The 19,408-nt window shown below is 42.0% G+C and overlaps 1 long non-coding RNA gene across 1 annotated transcript; it reads right to left on the reverse strand.

The window, feature by feature from the left end:
- Positions 1 to 14,839, reverse strand: LOC134217110 (uncharacterized). Its single transcript, XR_009980914.1, has 4 exons — positions 14,760 to 14,839; positions 14,572 to 14,697; positions 14,334 to 14,511; positions 1 to 331 (listed from the first exon to the last, which is right to left on the reverse strand). It is a non-coding gene; the product is annotated as an uncharacterized LOC134217110 (long non-coding RNA).
- Between the last annotated feature and the right edge of the window lie 4,569 nt (positions 14,840 to 19,408).

Consider the following 19,408-nt stretch of genomic DNA (forward strand, 5'->3'; position numbering starts at 1 on the left):
TCGACTTTTTAGTATTACGGGTTTTCTGAATAGTGATCCGTTACCTGTCTAGCTTCCCGCATGTCACTAAGCAATGCTCTGTGAACGGTAGCGAATGGTAGCGAGTTCGAATTGCACCTATACTTAATGTACGCTTAGCCGATTCCTCATCGTCGTTTTCGGTTCTGCCGGAGTGCGATACCTTTCGTCAATACCTCCCAGCTTTCCAGTTGTGCTATCGCTGAGCCAAAGAGTTGACGACGCTGCTTCCGGATGACCCACCGATACAAAACACTAAGATTCTAGTGTCCATGGCCATGCATAAGCTCACCAGTTTGCTTGGGCTGCGGCACTAAGGAATTAAGAAAAAGAACACTAAAAATCATCAACATAAATAATCAAGCAGGGCAAGTTTGGTCAGGGTTTGGTGTCCTGGGATTTCCTACTCGATATGCATCATCCGGAACGATCTCTATTATTATGAAATTTAAAAAGTGAGTGGATTCCAAAAAGAATGCTTCTGAAAATGATCCTCCAGGGATTATGAAGGAAATCCTTCTAGAATTTCGAAGAGAATGCTACTGGGATGAAGAGAAGAATTCTGGGATTATGAAGAGAATCCTTGTGAGATTCCGAAGACAATCTTGTCGGGATTAGGGAGAATACTTCTGGGATTCCAAATAGAATCCTTTTGGGACTCCGAAAATAATTCTTCTGAAATTCCGGATAGTCCTTCAGGGATTACGGGAGAAATTGTTTTGGGATTATGAAGAGAGAATATTCTTTCTGAGATTCCAAAGATAATCCTTCCTGGATTCCGAAAGGAATTTTTTTGGGACTTCGAAACGAATCCTTCTGAGATCATGCAGAGAATTCTTCTGAGATTCAAAAGCAAACCCTTCTGGGATTCTGAGTCCTTCTAAGAATCTGAAAAAATCGTTCTGGGATTCCGAAGATAATCCTCTAGGGATTTTTAAGAGAATCCTTCTTCCGAAGATAATCCTCTAGGGATTTTCAAGAGAATCCTTCTAGAGAAACAGAATTTTCCTTGGATTCCTGAGAAACAGAATTTTCCTTGGATTCCGAGAGAAATACTTTGGGGATTATGGAAATAATCCTTCTAAGATTCCAAAAAGATGTCGTATGGGATTCCGAAGAAAATCCTTGGGGATCCCGAAGAGCATCCTTCAGGTAATATGAATGGAACCCTTTTGAGATTTCGAAGATAATGATTCTGGAATCTTAAAGGTAATTGTTCTGGGTTTACGATAAAAATCCTTCTGAGATTGTTTAGGAAATCTATCGGGGATTCCGAAGAGATTCCCAAGATAATCCTTCTTAGATTCCTAAGTACACTCAACCCCTTTTTTACGGTAGTTTTTTATACGTCACTCCGTTTTACGGCCTCTTTTAAACGGCACGTGACGTAAGAAGAATTTGAAACATTATTGACATCCAAAAGTAAGCCTATAAGAAGGCACTCTTAGAAACCCAAAGAGCAAAGTAGATGCTTTGTATATTCATTATTTGCCTTCAACAATTGTTCCATTCCAGGTCATCCAACAGAAAAATGGAAAACATGTATGTTGTAAAATGGCGCATACGTCACTTTTTCAGATTACGGCAGTGGAGTCTACACGCGTAACCAAGGACCTAAGGTCTACAAGCGTAACGAAAGAGCTGTTCTCTTTTTAAAAACGGTTTATGCCCTATTTGATATATTTAACCGAATTCCGTTCCAGGTCATCCAAGAATTCCCTGGAGTATAGGTCTTGAGGTCTATCCGCGTAACCGAAGGGCTGTTATCTCCTTTTAAAAATGGTTCATGCACTATATGATCTATTAAACCAAACTCAATATGCCTTAAGCAGTCGTTCCTTTCCAGGTCATCCAAGAATTCCCTAGACTCCTCAGCCGCGGTTTTTAATCCCAAATATGTCCTCCGAGTATTTGTCTTTCACTTGCGTCTCGAATGTAGGCATATGAGTTGTTCTAAGATCTTCAAATTGTCCTGGAGTTTGAATCAAGTGGTCTACCGAATCAACCAAGTCTTTCCTTTCACTTTCGTCTCAAATCCAGACATATGAGATGTTGTAAGGTCTTCAAATTGTTCTGGAGTTTGAATCAAATGGTCTACCCTACCGAATCAACCAAGTCTTCCATGATGTCCCAAGCCACGGTAACCACCCAATTATGCCCTCCGAGTATATGTCTTACACGTGCGTCTTAAATTGGGGCCTATTAAATGTTGTAAGGTCTCCAAATTGTTCTGGAGTTTGAATCAAATGGTTTACCGAATCAACCAAAGCTCCCATGATGTCCCCAGCCGCGGTATCAGTCCAATAAGGTCCTCCGTGTATTTTTCTTTCACTTGCGTCTCAAATCCAGGCATATGAGATGTTGTAAGATGGCTCAACAATGGCTTCTATGGTGTTCCCAGCCGTGGTAACAACCCAATTATGCCCTCCGGGTATGTCTTTCGCTTGCGTCTCAAATGTAGGTATATGAGATGTTCTAAGATCTCCAAGTTGTCCTAGAGTTTGAATCAAATGGTCTACCGAATCAATCAAGGCTTCCATGATGTCCCATGCCGTGATATCAGCTGAATTATGTTCTCCGAGTATTTGTCTTTTACTTGCTTCTCAATATGAGATGATGTAAGGTCTCCAAATTGTCCTGGAGTTTGAATCAAATGTTCTGCCGAATCAACCAAGGTTTCCATAATGACCCAAGCCGCGGTAATAACCCAATTATCACTTGTCATAAGACGAGTTTATACTATCCCATTTAATTCCACCACTTGATTGTACCCATGACAGATTCGTATATGGACGACTCAACAATGGTTTCCATGATGTCCTCAGTCGTGATAACATCCTAATTATGTTCTCCGAGTATTTGTCTTTCTCTTGCGTCTCAAATGTAGGCATATGGGATGTTCTAAGATCTCCAAATGGTCCTGGAGTTTGAATCAAATACCGAATCAACGCGGTAACAACCCAAGCAGCACAATTCAGACAAAAATGGTTGTAGGAATTTGATTGTGACTAAATCCAGTCATATATATGAATTGGGCCATGCTCTTTTTGATCCATAGAACCAAAATGAATACGGCTTCAACTATTGCTCCATTGCAGATCATCCATGAATATCATCAGTCCCTGAAATGTAAGCCTTATGGGCCAAACACAATGAACACGTTTGCATGCGTTTTGACAGTTTTTCCATTATATTTATTTTTATTATATTTATTCAGACTAAGGCCGAAGTGGCCTGTGCGGTATATAAGAGTCTTCTCCATTCGGCTCGGTCCATGGCTACACGTCACCAACCACGCAGTCTACGGAGGGTCCGCAAGTCATCTTCCACCTGATCGATCCACCTTGCCCGCTGCGCACCTCGCCTTCTTGTGCCCGTCGGATCGTTGTCGAGAACCATTTTCACCGGGTTACTGTCCGACATTCTGGAAACATGCCCGGCCCACCGCAGTCGTCCGATTTTCGCGGTGTGAACGATGGATGGTTCTCCCAACAGCTGATGCAACTCGTGGTTCATTCGCCTCCTCCACGTACCGTCCGCCATCTGCACCCCACCATAGATGGTACGCAGCACTTTCCTTTCGAAAACTCCAAGTGCGCGTTGGTCCTCCACGAGCATCGTCCAGGTCTCGTGTCCGTAGAGGACTACCGGTCTAATGAGGGTTTTGTAGACTGTCAGTTTGGTACGGCGGCGAACTCTATTCGATCGGAGCGTCTTGCGGAGTCCAAAGTACGTACGATTTCCCGCCACTATGCGTCTCCGAATTTCTCTGCTGGTGTCATTTTCGGCAGTCACCAGTGAGCCCAAGTACACAAATTCTTCTACCACCTCGATTTCGTCACCACCGATGCAAACACGCGGTGGGTGGCTCACATTGTCTTCTCTTGAACCTCTTCCTATCATGTACTTCGTCTTGGACGTGTTGATGACTAGTCCGATCCGCTTAGCTTCCATCTTCAGTCTGATGTAGGTTTCCTCCATCTTCTCAAAGTTACGTGCCATAATATCTATGTCGTCGGCGAAGCCAAATAGCTGGACGGACTTATTGAAAATTGTACCACTCGTGTTAATCCCTGCTCTTCGTATAGCAGACACGAAAGACCATCACCTTGCCGTAACCCTCTGCGGGTTTCGAAGGGACTCGAGAATGCCCCTGAAACTCTAACTACGCACAACACCCGATCCATCGTCGCTTTGATCAACCGTGTCAGTTTATCCGGAAAACCGTGTTCGTGCATTAGCTGCCATAGCTGGTCCCGATCGATTGTATCATATGCGGCTTTGAAGTCGATGAATAGATGATGTGTGGGCACGTTGTATTCGCGGCATTTCTGCAGTACTTGGCGAATGGCGAACACCTGGTCCGTGGTGGAGCGTTCGCCCATAAAACCCGCCTGGTACTGCCCCACGAACTCCCTTGCAGTTGGTGCTAGTCGGCGGCATAAAATTTGGGAGAGTACCTTGTAGGCGGCGTTCAGCAATGTGATTGCGCGGTAGTTGCTACAATCCAGCTTATCGACCTTTTTGTAGATGGGACACACGACACCTTCCATCCACTCCTGCGGCAAAATTTCCTCCTCCCAAATCTTGGTAATGACCCAGTGCAGCGCTCTAGTCAGTGCCTCACCACCGTGTTTAAATAGCTCTCCTGGTAGTTGGTCAACCCCAGGGGCTTTGTTGTTCTTCAGCCGGCCGATCTCCTCCTGGATTTCCTGGAGATTCGGAGCCGGTAAGATTATGTCCTGCGCGCGTTCTCCCAGGTCCATTACCATACCGCCATCTTCGTCTGCTACATCGCCATTCAGGTGTTCTTCGTAGTGCTGCCGCCACCTTTGGATCACCTCACGCTCGTTCGTAAGAAGGTTCCCGTTTATGTCCTTACACATATCAGGCTGCGGCACGTGGCCCTTACGTGAACGGTTCATCTTCTCATAGAACTTTCGTGTGTTATTAGCGCGGTACAGTTGCTCCGTCTCTTCACGGTCTCGATCTTCCTGCTGGCGCTTTTTCCTCCGGAAAATCGAGTTTTGTCTGTTCCGCGCCTGTTTATATCGTGCCTCGTTCGCCCTCGTGCGGTGTTGCAGTAATCTCGCCCATGCTGCATTCTTCTCTTCCACTAACTGCTCACATTCGCCGTCATACCAGTCGTTTCTCTGATCCGGGGGCACCGTGCCAAGTGCAGCGGTTGCGGTGCTACCAATGGCGGATCGAATATCTCTCCAGCCATTTTCAAGAGACGCTGCGCCTAGCTGCTCTTTCGTTGGGAGTGCCACTTCCAGCTGCTGCGCGTATTCTTGAGCTAGTCTAGCGTCTTGTAGCCGCCCAATGTTAAGCCGCGGCGTCCAACTTCGACCCAAGTTGTACACCGTCGAGAGTTTTGAGCGCAGGCATACTGCAACGAGGTAGTGGTCGGATTCAATATTCGCACTGCGGTAAGTGCGGACGTTCGTGATGACGGAGAAGAATTTACCGTCGATTAGAACGTGGTCGATTTGGTTTTCCGTTTCTTGGTTAGGTGATCTCCATGTGGCCTTGTGGATATTTTTGCGGGGAAAGAAGGTGCTTCGGACTACCATTCCGCGGGAGGCTGCGAAGTTTCTGCATCGTTGGGCGGTGTGCAGACTATCCGGTCCGATGACCGGTCTATACATTTCCTCCCTTCCTACCTGTGCGTTCATGTCACCGATGACGATTTTGACGTCCCGCAGTGGGCATCCATCGTATGTCTGCTCCAGCTGTGCGTAGAACGCTTCTTTCTCGTCGTCGGGTCTCCCTTCGTGTGGGCAGTGCACGTTGATAATGCTATAGTTGAAGAAACGGCCTTTAATCCTCAGCTTGCACATCCTTGCGTTGATTGGCTGCCACTCAATCACGCGTTGGCGCATCTTACCCAGCACTATGAAGCCGGTTCCCAGCTCGTTGGTGGTGCCACAGCTTTGGTAGAAGGTAGCCGCTCGATGCCCGCTTTTCCACACTTTCTGTCCTGTCCAGCAAATCTCCTGCAGCGCCACGACGTCGAAGTTGCGGGGATGTAATTCATCGTAGATCATCCTGTCGCAACCTGCGAAACCTAGCGACTTGCAATTCCATGTTCCAAGCTTCCAATCGTGATCCTGTATTCGTCGCCTAGGTCCTTGCCGATTATATCGAGTCGCATTATCTCTTATATTGTTCGTAATGATTGGTTTTCTAAGCGGCTTATTGGGCCTGCGCAAACCTCCTGTCTCGTCGGAGGGCCGTCGTGTCAGGGCTGTTTAGCGTCCCACCTAACACCAGGACTTGGGCTTGTGCGCTTTGAGCGGCACACGGTCGCTTTGGTGGGGCCTACTTGCGGATACATGCAGCTTTTTATAGAGGTTTAACAGGGCCCACTGTCAAACCCCACCACATCCTAGGCAAGCCCCACAACTCGCAGATGGCCTGGGGAGGGATCGTCAAGCCCTTGGACATAGTCCCTGCTGCCCTGACTGGTTTTCCATGACACGTGTAAAAAGCCTGTTGTCTCCTTAAAAAACTTGCTCATACCCGTTTTGATCCATAGGACTAAATTTTATACCTTCTTTTACCGAAATTTCGTCGGTAACGATTACCAATGACGCGGTAAAGTTTACCGGAATCTCCAAAAAAATTACCGAGATTCGTCGAAATTATTGCCGAAATCCCGGCTGTTGGATTCTCGGCAATCGTAAAATTTCGAATTTTAATTGTGTACATGATTGGGTTCATACCTTCGCTGGAGACATAGTTCCAGAAGAGGTTGATTTGGTAGACTACTTGATTTATACTGCAGGACAATTTGGAGAACTTAGAAAATGAACGCTCTGAGGACGCGTACTAGAGAACTGAGGACCATTTGTCCCCACGTCAGGTCAATTTGGAGGGCCTAGAATATCGCATCTCATGTACAAAAAATGTGCTTGGAGGACGCGATTGGGTGCATACCTGCACACTTAAAATAAATCGCAGATTTCTGTGAAATTTCACCGAAATCTCAACAGCAGAACTGTTCGGTGAATAATTTTACAGATTTTCGGTGGGTTTGACAGTTGAACAAAGGAAAAATCGCCGAAAATTTGGTGAAATAATTACCGAACAGTTCTGCTGTTGAGATTTCGGTGAATTGAAGCAAAATTCACCGAAATCTGTGGAATGATTTAAGTGTGTGTGCTGGGGACATAGGGCAGTTTGGAGAACCTGGATCATGTCATCTTCATGAATAAAAAACTCAAAGGTGCAGCCCAATTGGGTTGTACGCAAAGGTGACGTAGGACTGCGTAGCTATTTGAAATTGATGGTATTTGCCATAATAAATTGTGTCGTTTTATTTACATTGAGCAAACTGCTCGGAGGCCAACTGAATCAAGAAGTCGAATAGTTGTTCCCAGATGGATGGACTTTGAGTCTCTAACCATGAAATTAACATGACTCATCGGCCGCTGAAGCCACTCGACTGGCTTTCAGTCGGGGACACCACAGTCCTTACTTTGCCACGTACGCTTACATCGCGGGCGAAAACCAAACGTTGCAAATAAATATATTTGCGTTTGGTTTCACGCCAATTCTGATTCTGCTTATTTCTCCTTTATTGTGGCCATTTTTGAGAATGGTGTCCTCCAAAAGGTCTTTTTACAAAAGAAGGATGATCCGACAATCCGATATGAACTTTCTCCAAAGTGCAAAACTCAATCGTAACTAGCAAATTTGATAGCGCGGCGGAGGAAGATTATGCAATTAATTTGAACGGATGGAATCACTAACAGCAACCAAGCTATCACGCTAAACCTGATGCCGCCGAAACAATCCATTTTCGCAATTAACTCTTTCTTTCTATAAAATGCTGGTCCTGAGAAGAACCAATTTTCTTTTCCCAATACTTTCCAATAACTAACTGCATCCAAACGCTTGGCAGCACCTTGCGTTGAAATTGTCCGACAGCCACTTGATGTTTTCTCGCTAAGCCTCCACCATTTGGAGAAAATTTTCAGCATTGCCACTGCTATCCACGCCTTCATGCTGCTGTGTCCGTTCCGTTGCATCAAATTTTGTCGAATCGCTCATTACGCTCTTTCCGCTGAATCCCGATCAAAATGGCTCGCGCGTGCCGGGAAGCAGCTTTCTTGTATTCAATAAATTAAGCCTGTTAGCCCCGCCCCTTTGTGATCTCCATGGTTGTAAATATAATGTGCACTCATAACGATTATTGAAGGGGCGGGGCTAATGGGATTTCTTCATTAGATATAAGAAATCTGCTTTCCGGCGCGCGCGTGCCAAAGCGAATCACAAAATTTATCAAAGCCAGAATGGTGGACCTCAAAAATAATGACTTCTCGAATAAGATCCGCACTCTCCCAGACTGTGCTAAGCCGTTCTGTAAATTGACCCAAATTTTTAAATCCAAGCCTCGACCCATTCCACCTTTGATCCCACTAGACAATAATGGCTCTAAGGATCGCTTGATAACTCTCGCAGAGAAGGTGGCTCATATAGGTCGTCACTTCGTCAGCTCACACAATCTTGGGCAGAACATCGTCAGTCCACACGAAGCAGCCGTCAATGAGCATGCTAACAACATCCATTTGATTCCCAACGACTTCTCGGAGGAATTGCAGATCTCAGCTGGCGAATTGACGGCCTATATCAAATCATCGAAGAACATGAAGGCCCCAGGCTTCGACAGCATCCTGAATCTCGAGCTCAAACACATGAGTGCTCCGTTCTTTGAGCACCTCTCGCTGATCTTTAATCAGTGTCTCCGGCTCAGCTACTTCCCATCGTCCAGGAAGTCAGCGAAAGTCATCCCCATCCGGAAGCCTGGGAAGGATCCTTCCTCCCCCAAAAGTTATCGACCCATCAGCCTTCTCTCAGGGTTATCCAAGCTATTCGAGAAAGCTATTCATCACCGGTTACTTGAGTCTGCCGAAAATCTCATCATCTTGCTCGAGGAACAGTTTGGTTTCCGACGCGGTCGGTCAACTGTATACCAACTGACTTGAGTTGCCAACGTCCTCAGACGGAACAAATTTGTCTCAAAAACATCCGCCATGGCCTTACTCGATGTCGAGAAGGCATTTGACAATGAATGGCATGATGGTCTGGTGTACAAACTACAACGCTACAATCTTCCCAGCTGAAAATCATCAACAATTACCTGTCGGCAAGGACCTTCCGGGTCTATCAGCGGAGCCAGTCCATTTTCGCAATTAACACTTTCTTTTCGTAAAATGTTGGCCCTGAGAAGAACCAATTTTTTTTCCCAATTCCCATTCCAATAACTAACTGCATCCAATCGCTTGTGTAAATTTGCAGCATTGCCAAACTGCCACCCACTTCGTGCTGCTGTGTCCGTTCGCTGCATCGAATGTTGAACCGCCTTCTGTGGAATTCCGATCAAAATGGCTCGCGCGCACCGAACAGCAGCTTTCTTGTATTTAATAAATCAAAACCGTAAGCCCCGTTTCTTTGTGAGCTGATATGGTGTAAATATAATGTGCACTCATAACGATTGATGAAGGGGCGGGGCTAATGGAATTAATCCAATGAAACTTTCTTGAAAGATTCTGAATTTGGTTATGAGATGTTGTTTATCTAAGATGCGTATTGTTGCGAGGAATAACTACAGAAATTTGACTCAAGACGAAGTTTCTTCATATTACCAAACATTATCTCTTGACATCTGTCTGTCCAAGCGACGTTCACTAATGGGTAGTTGCTGTAGGTAGATAGTTTTCACAAAGGTGGCGTCTTCATGGATTTAATACAAAAGAAAGTTGATCCGAAATAAACTTTCTTCAAAGTTCAAAACTCAATCGTAAATAGCGAATTTGATAGCGCGTCGGAGGGAGATCATGTAGAAAATTTTAATGGATGGAATCACTAACAGCAACCAAGCTACCACGCCAAACCCGATGCCACCGAAACAGTCCATTTTCGCAATAAACTCTTTCTTTCTATAAAATGTTGGTCCTGAGAAGAACCAATTTTCTTTTCCCAATGTTCCTTTCCAACTAACTGACACCACAATTTGTAATACATTTTCAGCATCGGTACTGGCGGTGCGGGATCGCCACAGTGCTATTTTTATGATCAACCTTTTCTTCATATGAAATTCTGGTTCGTTGAGGTTGAATGATCTGCAGCAACACATCGAGCACCATCACCAATGCGATGGATTTTCTTTGAAAATGTTATTAGCGCTCCGCTACGATCGCTTTGATGCGTCTGCTATGCGTGAAAACTTGTTCAAACTAAGGATCAGATCCAAACTCGCAAGTGATTGATTTTTGATGTCTGTGTTAGTGATGCATGTACGTGATTGGTTAGTTTACCTATTTTCAAACTTTTTATGAATTTTCGATAAAAAATAGTTAAAAATCAGTATTTTCAAATAAATACAAAGAAGCGTTGACTCATCCTTGATCGAATGGTCCAAAAAAATTGAAAATCCATCGAGAAACGGCTTAGATATTAAAGTTTAAAGTCTATCATATTTTCGTGACGGTCCCCGATTTTCGCAATCGTAAAGTGTACCCCAATATAGAAAACACAGACGTAGTCCTACGTCAAAATGTGCATGTGCGGAACCGAGGTGAGCCTGCCTAGGGCTGAAAGCCTCGCTAAAAAGATAAAAAAAAAATGGGAACACACCTTCATTGGGGACATAGTTCCAGGCGCGGTTGATTTGGTAGACTGTTTGGTTCCTACTCTAGGGCAATTTGGAGGATCGCAAATTACTATAAACACTAGGAGAACATAATTGGGGTGATATCGTTGCTAAGGACATCATGCAAGTCGTTGTTCATTTGATAAGTAATATAAATACACTTAGTGGACATAATGGCGTTGATATCGTGGCTGGGGACATAATGAAGCCTCGGTTGATTCGGTAGACTTTTTGATTTTCTTGAACAATTGGGAAATCTTACAACATCTTACATTCCAGAATTTGAGACGCAATTCGCAAGCTATCCAAACTCCAGGACAATTTATAGATCTCATATGTCTTGTTTTGAGACGCAAGTGAAAGACAAATACTCGGAGAACATAATTGATTTGATCCCGCGACTGAAGACATGATGGAAGCCTTGGTAGATTTGGTACACCATTTTATTCAAACTCCAGGACAATTTGGAGATCTTACAACATCTTACATGTTAAAATTTGAAATACAAGTGAAATACTAATACTCAGAAGACAAAATTGGGTTGACACCGCGGCTGGGGACATTGTGAAAGCCTTGTTTGGTTTGGTTTTGTTCATACTGCAGGAAAATTTGGAGATCTTAAAATATCTCATATGCCTCGATTTGAGACGTAAGTGAAAGACAAATAATCGGAGGACAAAATTGGGCTGACACTGAGGCTGGGGACACCATGGAAGCCTTGGTTGATTCGGTAGACCATTTGATTCAAACTTCAGGACAATTTGTAGATCTTACAATAACTCATATGCCTGTGTTTGAGATGTAAGTAAAAGACTAAAGCCATAAACGCAATGTTAGCGGAACGGAAACGGAAAATTTGACAGAAAATATATGGGCTAACTGTCAAATTTGCCATTGCCGTCGCCGTTCCGCTGACATTGTGTTTGGGGCTTAATACTCAGAAGGCAACCGCGGCTGGGGACATCGTGGAAGCCTTGGTTGATTTGGTAGACCATTAGATTCAAACTCCAGGACAATTTGGAGATCTTAAAATACCTCATGTAAGACGCAAGTGAATGTATTTAAAAGTATCCAACGATCAATAAATTAAGTGGAATGCTAGAAATTTGGAATCTCAAAAGGATTTTATCGAAAGCTAAAAAATATTTACTTTGCAATGCCAAATTGATTCACATCAGAATCCATAAAGGATTCTGTTCGGATTTTTAAATAATTCCTTTACCTTCGGTAGCTTAAAATGATTTCTTTTGCAATATTCCGGAACCACAAATGGATTTTGTTCGGAATCCTGAACAGATTCCCTTTGGAATTCCAAAATGACTCTATTCTGAATCCCAAATAATTTCTAATGGAACCCGAAAAAAAAATTTGGAATAACAAAAGTATTTCCTTTGAAATCCAAAAAGTATTCCCTTTGGAGTCCCGAAATGATTCTCTTGGGAATCCACACAGGATTTGCTTTGGAATCTCGAAAAGTTTTCCTTTGGAATCCCGAAAGTATTCGCTTTGGAATCCCGGAAAGATTCGCTCTGGAATCCCGAAAGGATTCACTTTGGAGTCCCGGAAGGAAAAATCCCGAATCCCTAAAGAAATTCCATTGGAATTCCCAAAGAATTCGTTTTAGAATCTTAGAAGCATTCTCTTTGGAATCTAGAAACAATTTCCATTGATATCCCGTAAGGATTCGCTTTTAAATCCCGCACTGCAAAAATTCCACATATTTTTATTGGCAAAAATCCATTAATTTAATTCATGATACTAATTAGTGCACACATAACCACTCTCCACGCGAAGTACAAATATAATCTATAATCAAATAAAATGTATGTGTGGTCTCTAATATGCAGTTATTGAATTTATGTGTGGGTACAAATTGCATATATTTGGGTCGCCAAATTGCAAAAATTTATGTGTGCGACAAATATAAAGAATATAAAGAATTTTCTCGGTGCGTGTTTTGGAATCCTGAAAGCATTTACTTTAGAGTCCCGAAGAATTCATTGTGGAGTACCGAAAGAATTCACTTTGAAATCCCGAAAGTATACGCTTTTGAATCCCGGAAGGATTTGCTTTGGAATCCCGGAAGGGCTCGCTTTGGAATCCCGAAAGGATTCACTCAGGAATCCAAAAAGAACACGTTTTGGAATCCCGAAAAGATTCGCTTTGGGATCCCGAAAGTATTCACTTTGAAGTCCCGAAATGATTCCCATTGGAATCCCCAAAGGATTCGTTTTAGAATCTCGAAAGGATTCTCTTTGTAATATAGAAATAATTTCCTTTGAAATCCGGTAAAGATTCGCTTTTGAATCCAGTAAGCATTCGCTTTGGATTTCCGGAACCCCGGAAGGATTTGCTTGGGAATCCCGAAAGGATACTTTTTGGAATCCCGAAATGATTCTCGAAAGGATGTGCTTCGGAATCCCGGAAGGATTCGCTTTGGAATCCCGAATCTATTCACTTTGGAATCCTAAAAAAAAGTCCTTCAGGAGTTCCGAAAGGATTCCTTTAGGAATCCTCCAAAGAATTCGCTTTGGAATCCCGAAAGTATTCGCTTTGGAATCCCGAAAAGATTTGCTCTGGAATCCCGAAAGGACTCGATTTGGTATTCCGGAAGGATTCCCTTTGATATCCCGAAACAAAATCCTTTAAAATCCCAAAAGAATTTTCTTTGAAATCCCGAAAGGATTCGCTTTAGAATCGCGGAAGGATTCGCAATGGATTCTTAAAAGGATTCTTTTTGGAATCGCGAAGGGTTCACTCTGGAATTCCGAAACGATTCTCTTTGAAATCTCGAATGGATTTGCTTTGGAATCTTTAAAGCATTCCCTTTGGAATCTTTGGAAACCTTTGGAAATTTCCTATCAAATCCCCGAAGGATTCGCTTTGGAACCCAGAAAGGATTCGGTTTGTAATCTTGAAAGAATTTCTTTAGGAATCCAGAAAGGATTCGTTTTAAAATACCGAAAGGATACTCTTTGGAATCCCGGATGGGTTCTCTTTGGAATCCCGAAAGGATTCACTTTTGAGTTCCGAACGGATTCGCTTTGGGATCTCGAAAAGATTTGCTTGGGAATCCAAGAAGGATTTGTTTGGAATACCGAAAATATTCCCTTTGGATTCCGAAATTATTTGATTTTGAATCCTAAAAAGATTTGCTTTGGGATCTCGAAAGGAGCTGCCTTGGAATCCCGAAAGGATTATTGTTGATACCACAAACGTATTCTCTTTGGAATCTCGAAAGAATTCTCTTTTGGAATCCCGAAAGGATTTGGTTTGGAATCTCGGAAGGATTTGCTTTGGAATCCCGAAAGGACTCGCTTTGGAATCCCAAAAGGATTCTCTTAGGAATCTTGAAAAGATTTGCTCTGGAATCCCGAAAGTATTCTCTTTGAAATCCCCAAAAGATTTCTTTAGGAATCCCGAAAGGTTTCGTTTAAAAATTGTTTTTTAACTGAAGTTCGAAATGAAATGGATTCTGATCGCAGTCTTAAATTATTCCTTTCCCTTCGGAATCTTAAAATGATTCCCTTCTCAATCTCCCGGAGGCACAATTGTTTTTCCCGGAATCCCAACAAGAATCCGTATTCCTTACCCGTGGCTAGCATTCCGTTTGGGAATTCAGAAAAGGATTCCGTTTGATATTTCCTTTACTTACCTTTGCAACAGTTTTCAGATCGAGTTTCGGATTATATCCATCCGAGCATCCAGCGGATTGGTTCTTTTCATGCTCGTAGTTTTCTATTTTTCCGGAATTTCATGGCAATCGACCGCAGCTCGTGAGTTTTTCGATAAGCCGCAAATAGCCAGTTTGTTCGCCGCTGTTTCGGAATTCACTGCAGGGAAAACTTAGAAAGTTATTAAAGTATTATTAACAAAAGAATAACATTGCTTACAAAAAGTTTGTAGGTACAACAAATTCAAAACAAATTCCCTCTCCGGTGGAAATCGTCCGCAGCTCGTGGGGGGTTTTCGATGACACACCAAATAGGCAATTGCATTTTGGCAGTTTCTAGATTTTGCTGCGGAGAAAATATGAAAAGTTATAGAAAATATCTAGGCAAATAAAACACATAAAACGTACAGAAAATTTGCATATTCAAATCAAAGCCGAGTTCAAACCGTTCAAAACAACTGCACAGAAAAGTGAAAACAAATATGGCGCTCGTCACTTGATGCGATCATCAAGCCGAGAGAAGCAGTGTTGCGAGTTTTAATATCACATTATTCTGAAATACAAAATTACATTCTAGTTGTGTAATCTTACACAAACAAATAACAATCATTTGGTTGCATGTATTTCAATGTAATATTAAATCATTTCTCTCTGAAAAATTACATTCAATTAGTGTAAAGATGGTTGTACAATTTGATTCTGTGTAATTTGAGAGCGATGTAATAATACATTCTTTTAGATGTTATAGTGCATTGAAAATTCTCAATTACATCAAGATTTTGTTGCATCGTCATTATTACATCGAGGTACTTTACATAATTTTTTGCTGTGTATTTCAGAGGAGTCCCCATTTGTTTCGATATGACCAAACTAAAGTGCGATATTTACAAACATATATAGTCGCACATTTTAGTTGTATCGTATCGAAACATAACGAAAATCCACAGAAAAAGTCATTTTCGTTGCGGTGCATGCCGGACGCAACCGCCATCATGGCGATCAAAATGGACTTGACAGTTCGAAGCAAAGTTTCTTACACATATTAAAAGAATAAAAGACATTACACAACGACTGTGCATGTCTTACACATAATTTTCACACAGATTGCTATTCTCTCGTGTCATCGTCGTCATGTGTGAAAATTATTCATGCGATGTGTAATTTACTTTAAGCGTGTGCTGACGGACGCTCGCAACACACTATATGGTCAACATGACCCCATTAGGTTTATGGTATTCAGGTTCAACGAAAGGTTCCAGCAATTCGACTTTGTTACCTAGGCTAGGTTACCGTACACTGATCATGAATGTTTTGTGTTATTTGTATAATGATCCTTCTGACAACATTATTGGCTTAAAGGTTCCCCCAAACACACGCGACGCGACAGTCGCGACGCGATACTATCGCTTGGCGACAGCGATTCTGTCGCCGTTGGTATGGAAGCGTAAATAGAACATTGCCTGCAGCAAACCTACGATAGAATCGCGGCGACTAGTTGTCGCCGTCGCGGCGATGAAATCGCTTAGGTCTGGGGGAGCCTTAAGGTGACTCGGGGAGGCACTACGCACCGTGTTATTTTTCCTATCTTTTGTCTCTTTCTAGCATTGCCACCTCGTAATTTTTGAGTGGCGTATTTCAGTTTTCAGTTGTTTGATGTAATTGTAAATGTATCAGCATGTAGATTGCGAGTAAGCACGCGCCGGTGATACTTTTTCAAAATTATATTTGTTGTAGAAAAAATTAAGCATTCAATGATGAAATGATGACGATTTGATGATCGTTTGTGCCTCCCGTGTCACCTTAACTGTTTGTTTATTTTTAATGACGATGTATTTTGACCGATTCCATGATTAATGATTGTACCGAATATTTTTGAAATTTAATTTTGTTTTAGTTTTTACTTCATTAAAGCATAGGTCAGATGATCACAAGCTAATAAATAAATAAAAAATAAATCCTTTCAAGGGACTCGGAATGTTTACCAAGAGGCTTGGTAACATACTTTCAAGCGGCTCAGAGGCGTCCTTTCATGATGCTCAGAAGCCTCCTTTTCAGTGGTTCGAAAACCGCCTTTCAAAAGGCTCGGAAGGTTCTTTTCAAGAGGCGCGGAATCCTACTTTCAAGAGGCTTGGAAGCTTCCTTTCAATAGTCAAGAAATTTGTGTAATAAAGGATGTTTTGCAACTCATTTAATCAAATCATCCTTCTGCATGAAAACTGAACTGAAAACAGTATTGGATTTTTTTTTTCAATAATTCTCACAAGTTGTTCAGAACGGGGTGTAACCGAGGATTGGAGAATTCAATTCTGATGTAAGCTAGATAGATGAGAAATGTGTAGAAAAAACAGATTAATCCGCCTACACGGGTAAAAATCCGTTCCCAGAAATCATAAAATAATTCATGTTTCCATGAATCCGTCCTGTTTTTATGCTATGAAAATACATCATAAATATATTTAAATAATGATTTCATAATTTATTTTCGCGTAACGCAACCAATGCGTTACAATTTGGTTGTTTAAATCGATGGAATAAAAAAAAGTTCAAGGGGATTTGAACTCGAGTACACTGAGCGAGGGTCCGGCGTGCTACCTCTTCGCCGTTCTTACTTCTTGGGAATGGAGTGTTCGAAGTATAACCGGTTATGCCTACTGTCGACTGATGAGGATTGCATAGTACCATGAATAATGTTCCTGAAATCATGAATTATAATCAACTGACCTGATTCATGATTTCACAATTTTTTATTCATGTCTGTGGGTATGCATTTGTTTCCGTGTAGCGGCGATGATTCCTTTCTCGTGCATCAAAGAATGTATTGAAAAAATCACATACCGTAGTGCAAAACTGTCGTGAAATTGTGAAATTTCGTGGTCTCTCATTGTCGGAATACCTCCCCTTTCAAGGAAGTAACACCTGAACGGGTCGAGTTCGATAGATTGAGCGGAGTAACACGGTTACAGCGGCAGGCGACAGAAAGGAGAAGCACTTCTTCCTACGTAGAAATTTTCACTCGGCTAGGGAACCTATAGGGTCTCTTGCGAGCAAAGGCGTAGGATTGCCAATCCGGAGATGGCGGGTTCGATTCTCGGTCCGGTCTAGGATGTTTTCGGGAAGGAAACTTTCTCGATACCCTGGGCATAGTGTATCCATTTTACTTGCCACATAAGATACATACTCATGCAATGGTGGGCATAGGAAAGCTTTCAATTAATTACTGAGGAAATGCTAATAGAATACTAAGTTGAAAAGCAGGCCAAGTTCCAGTTGGAATGTAGAGCCATTGAAGAAGAAGAAGAAGAAGAAGAATGGAAGCTAGATTGCTCCGGGATGAGTCCGGAAGGTGAGTCGCATGCTCTATATTCCTACGTTGGCTAAACTCTAACTTACACAGACTTGAGCTGAAAGTCTCGCTAATGGAGATATAAAAAAAAATCGAGACAGATTTCCAAGAATAGATATCTTATGTAGCAACTAACTATTCTTAACTGCTACAAAAATAACTAGATTCAAGGCGTATATGCCTAAATTAATTAACATTTTTTAAATATGACATATTCCTCTGTACAACAGTACGTAATAAATTCATCACATTTTGTTTTACCCAAACTATTGTTTTTTAACAAATGTAAACTAACTTTGTATGAGGAAGTAAAGCAAAACGGTGTACGTAATCAAGACTAATTTTTGAGAAAAAAAACTGCAATTTAAAAAAATATTTTTCATTTAATAAAAATACCACGTAAATATTAAAAAAACATTATTTGCTATATTCTACTAATGTTTTAATCAAAGTAGTATGTACTCCCACCTTTGCTACAAACTCCTTTAATTTCGATTTTAACTTAATAGCTAACTATAACAATACTGCATTCACCAAAGACAGCACAATAATGTTCATAATAGCTATAATCAACATAGACTAATATAGACATCTTAGCTTCTTCAACGCTGGTCACTATTTACCTGAAATGCAAAATAACACAAGAAATGTCCCATTTTCTATCCACTTCACAATCGATTACATTATTTCCAACAACCTTGGTCACCATCGAAACGCCGAGCAAAATCTGTAGAATCAAGGACAGTCACATCCCTACGCACACCTGATACGTTTCGGTTTGCTCCGGTATTCGGTCAGCAGACGTAGGTGATTGAGTTGGCCGAAAAGGCCACATTCAACGCATTTTCCACTACATTTGGTACATATCGAAACCCGACGAATCGCCCTCGTCCTCGTTGTTACGACCGAGCCTACTTCTCAAACGATGAAAGGTCTCTTCCGCTGGCGATTCGGAGTGTTCTCGAATTGGCCCATTCATTCTCCAAATATGGACGAACTCGATCGACTTGCGGTCCCAAATGACCGGAGTGGTCAACACTTTTCTCTGTTTCTCATTTCCGGTGAATATGTGGACGGCACCGTTTTTGCCATATTTGTCAGCGATACTGCTTTTCAAGGTTTGGCGAATCGCATGTATTCACTTTGCCCATATTTGAATGGCAACGACTAGACTGATTCGGTTGGAAGTTTCGATTTCAACTGAACAGAACATCAACAAAGCGCGCTTCGACCCGTTAATCGTTTTATACTTATTTCAATCTCAAGCCAAGTGTTGTGCATTAAGACGGTCAATGTTACAATTGTTCTGAACAAAGTAAAGCATTTTTGTAAACATAAGTTTGCACGGTTTGAGTGCAATCATCGTACAGTGACTAGAAGACGATGATGTAGGTACGTAGATTATATTTTGTTCATCGGTGAAAAATTAATCAGGAAAAGTTATAAATAAACAAAATCGGGGTGGGATGGCAATGGGGTCAAATAAATTAAACACAACAGTATATCAATGGAAAACGTTTATTAGTGGATACCTACAGGCCAACAAACTTACACAAATTCGACCCTACCCCAATGGATGTTTTCAGAACAATCTTGACTACAAACATAAGTAAGGTTACCCTGGAATCACGTTTTGGAAATGGGATATAAATTGATTCTACTAAACATTTCGATAATAAATAAATTTACTCACTAACGCCAGCGTACGTAACTA

The sequence above is a fragment of the Armigeres subalbatus genome, chromosome 2, assembly GCF_024139115.2.
Source record: "Armigeres subalbatus isolate Guangzhou_Male chromosome 2, GZ_Asu_2, whole genome shotgun sequence".
NCBI classification, from domain to species: domain Eukaryota; kingdom Metazoa; phylum Arthropoda; class Insecta; order Diptera; family Culicidae; genus Armigeres; species Armigeres subalbatus.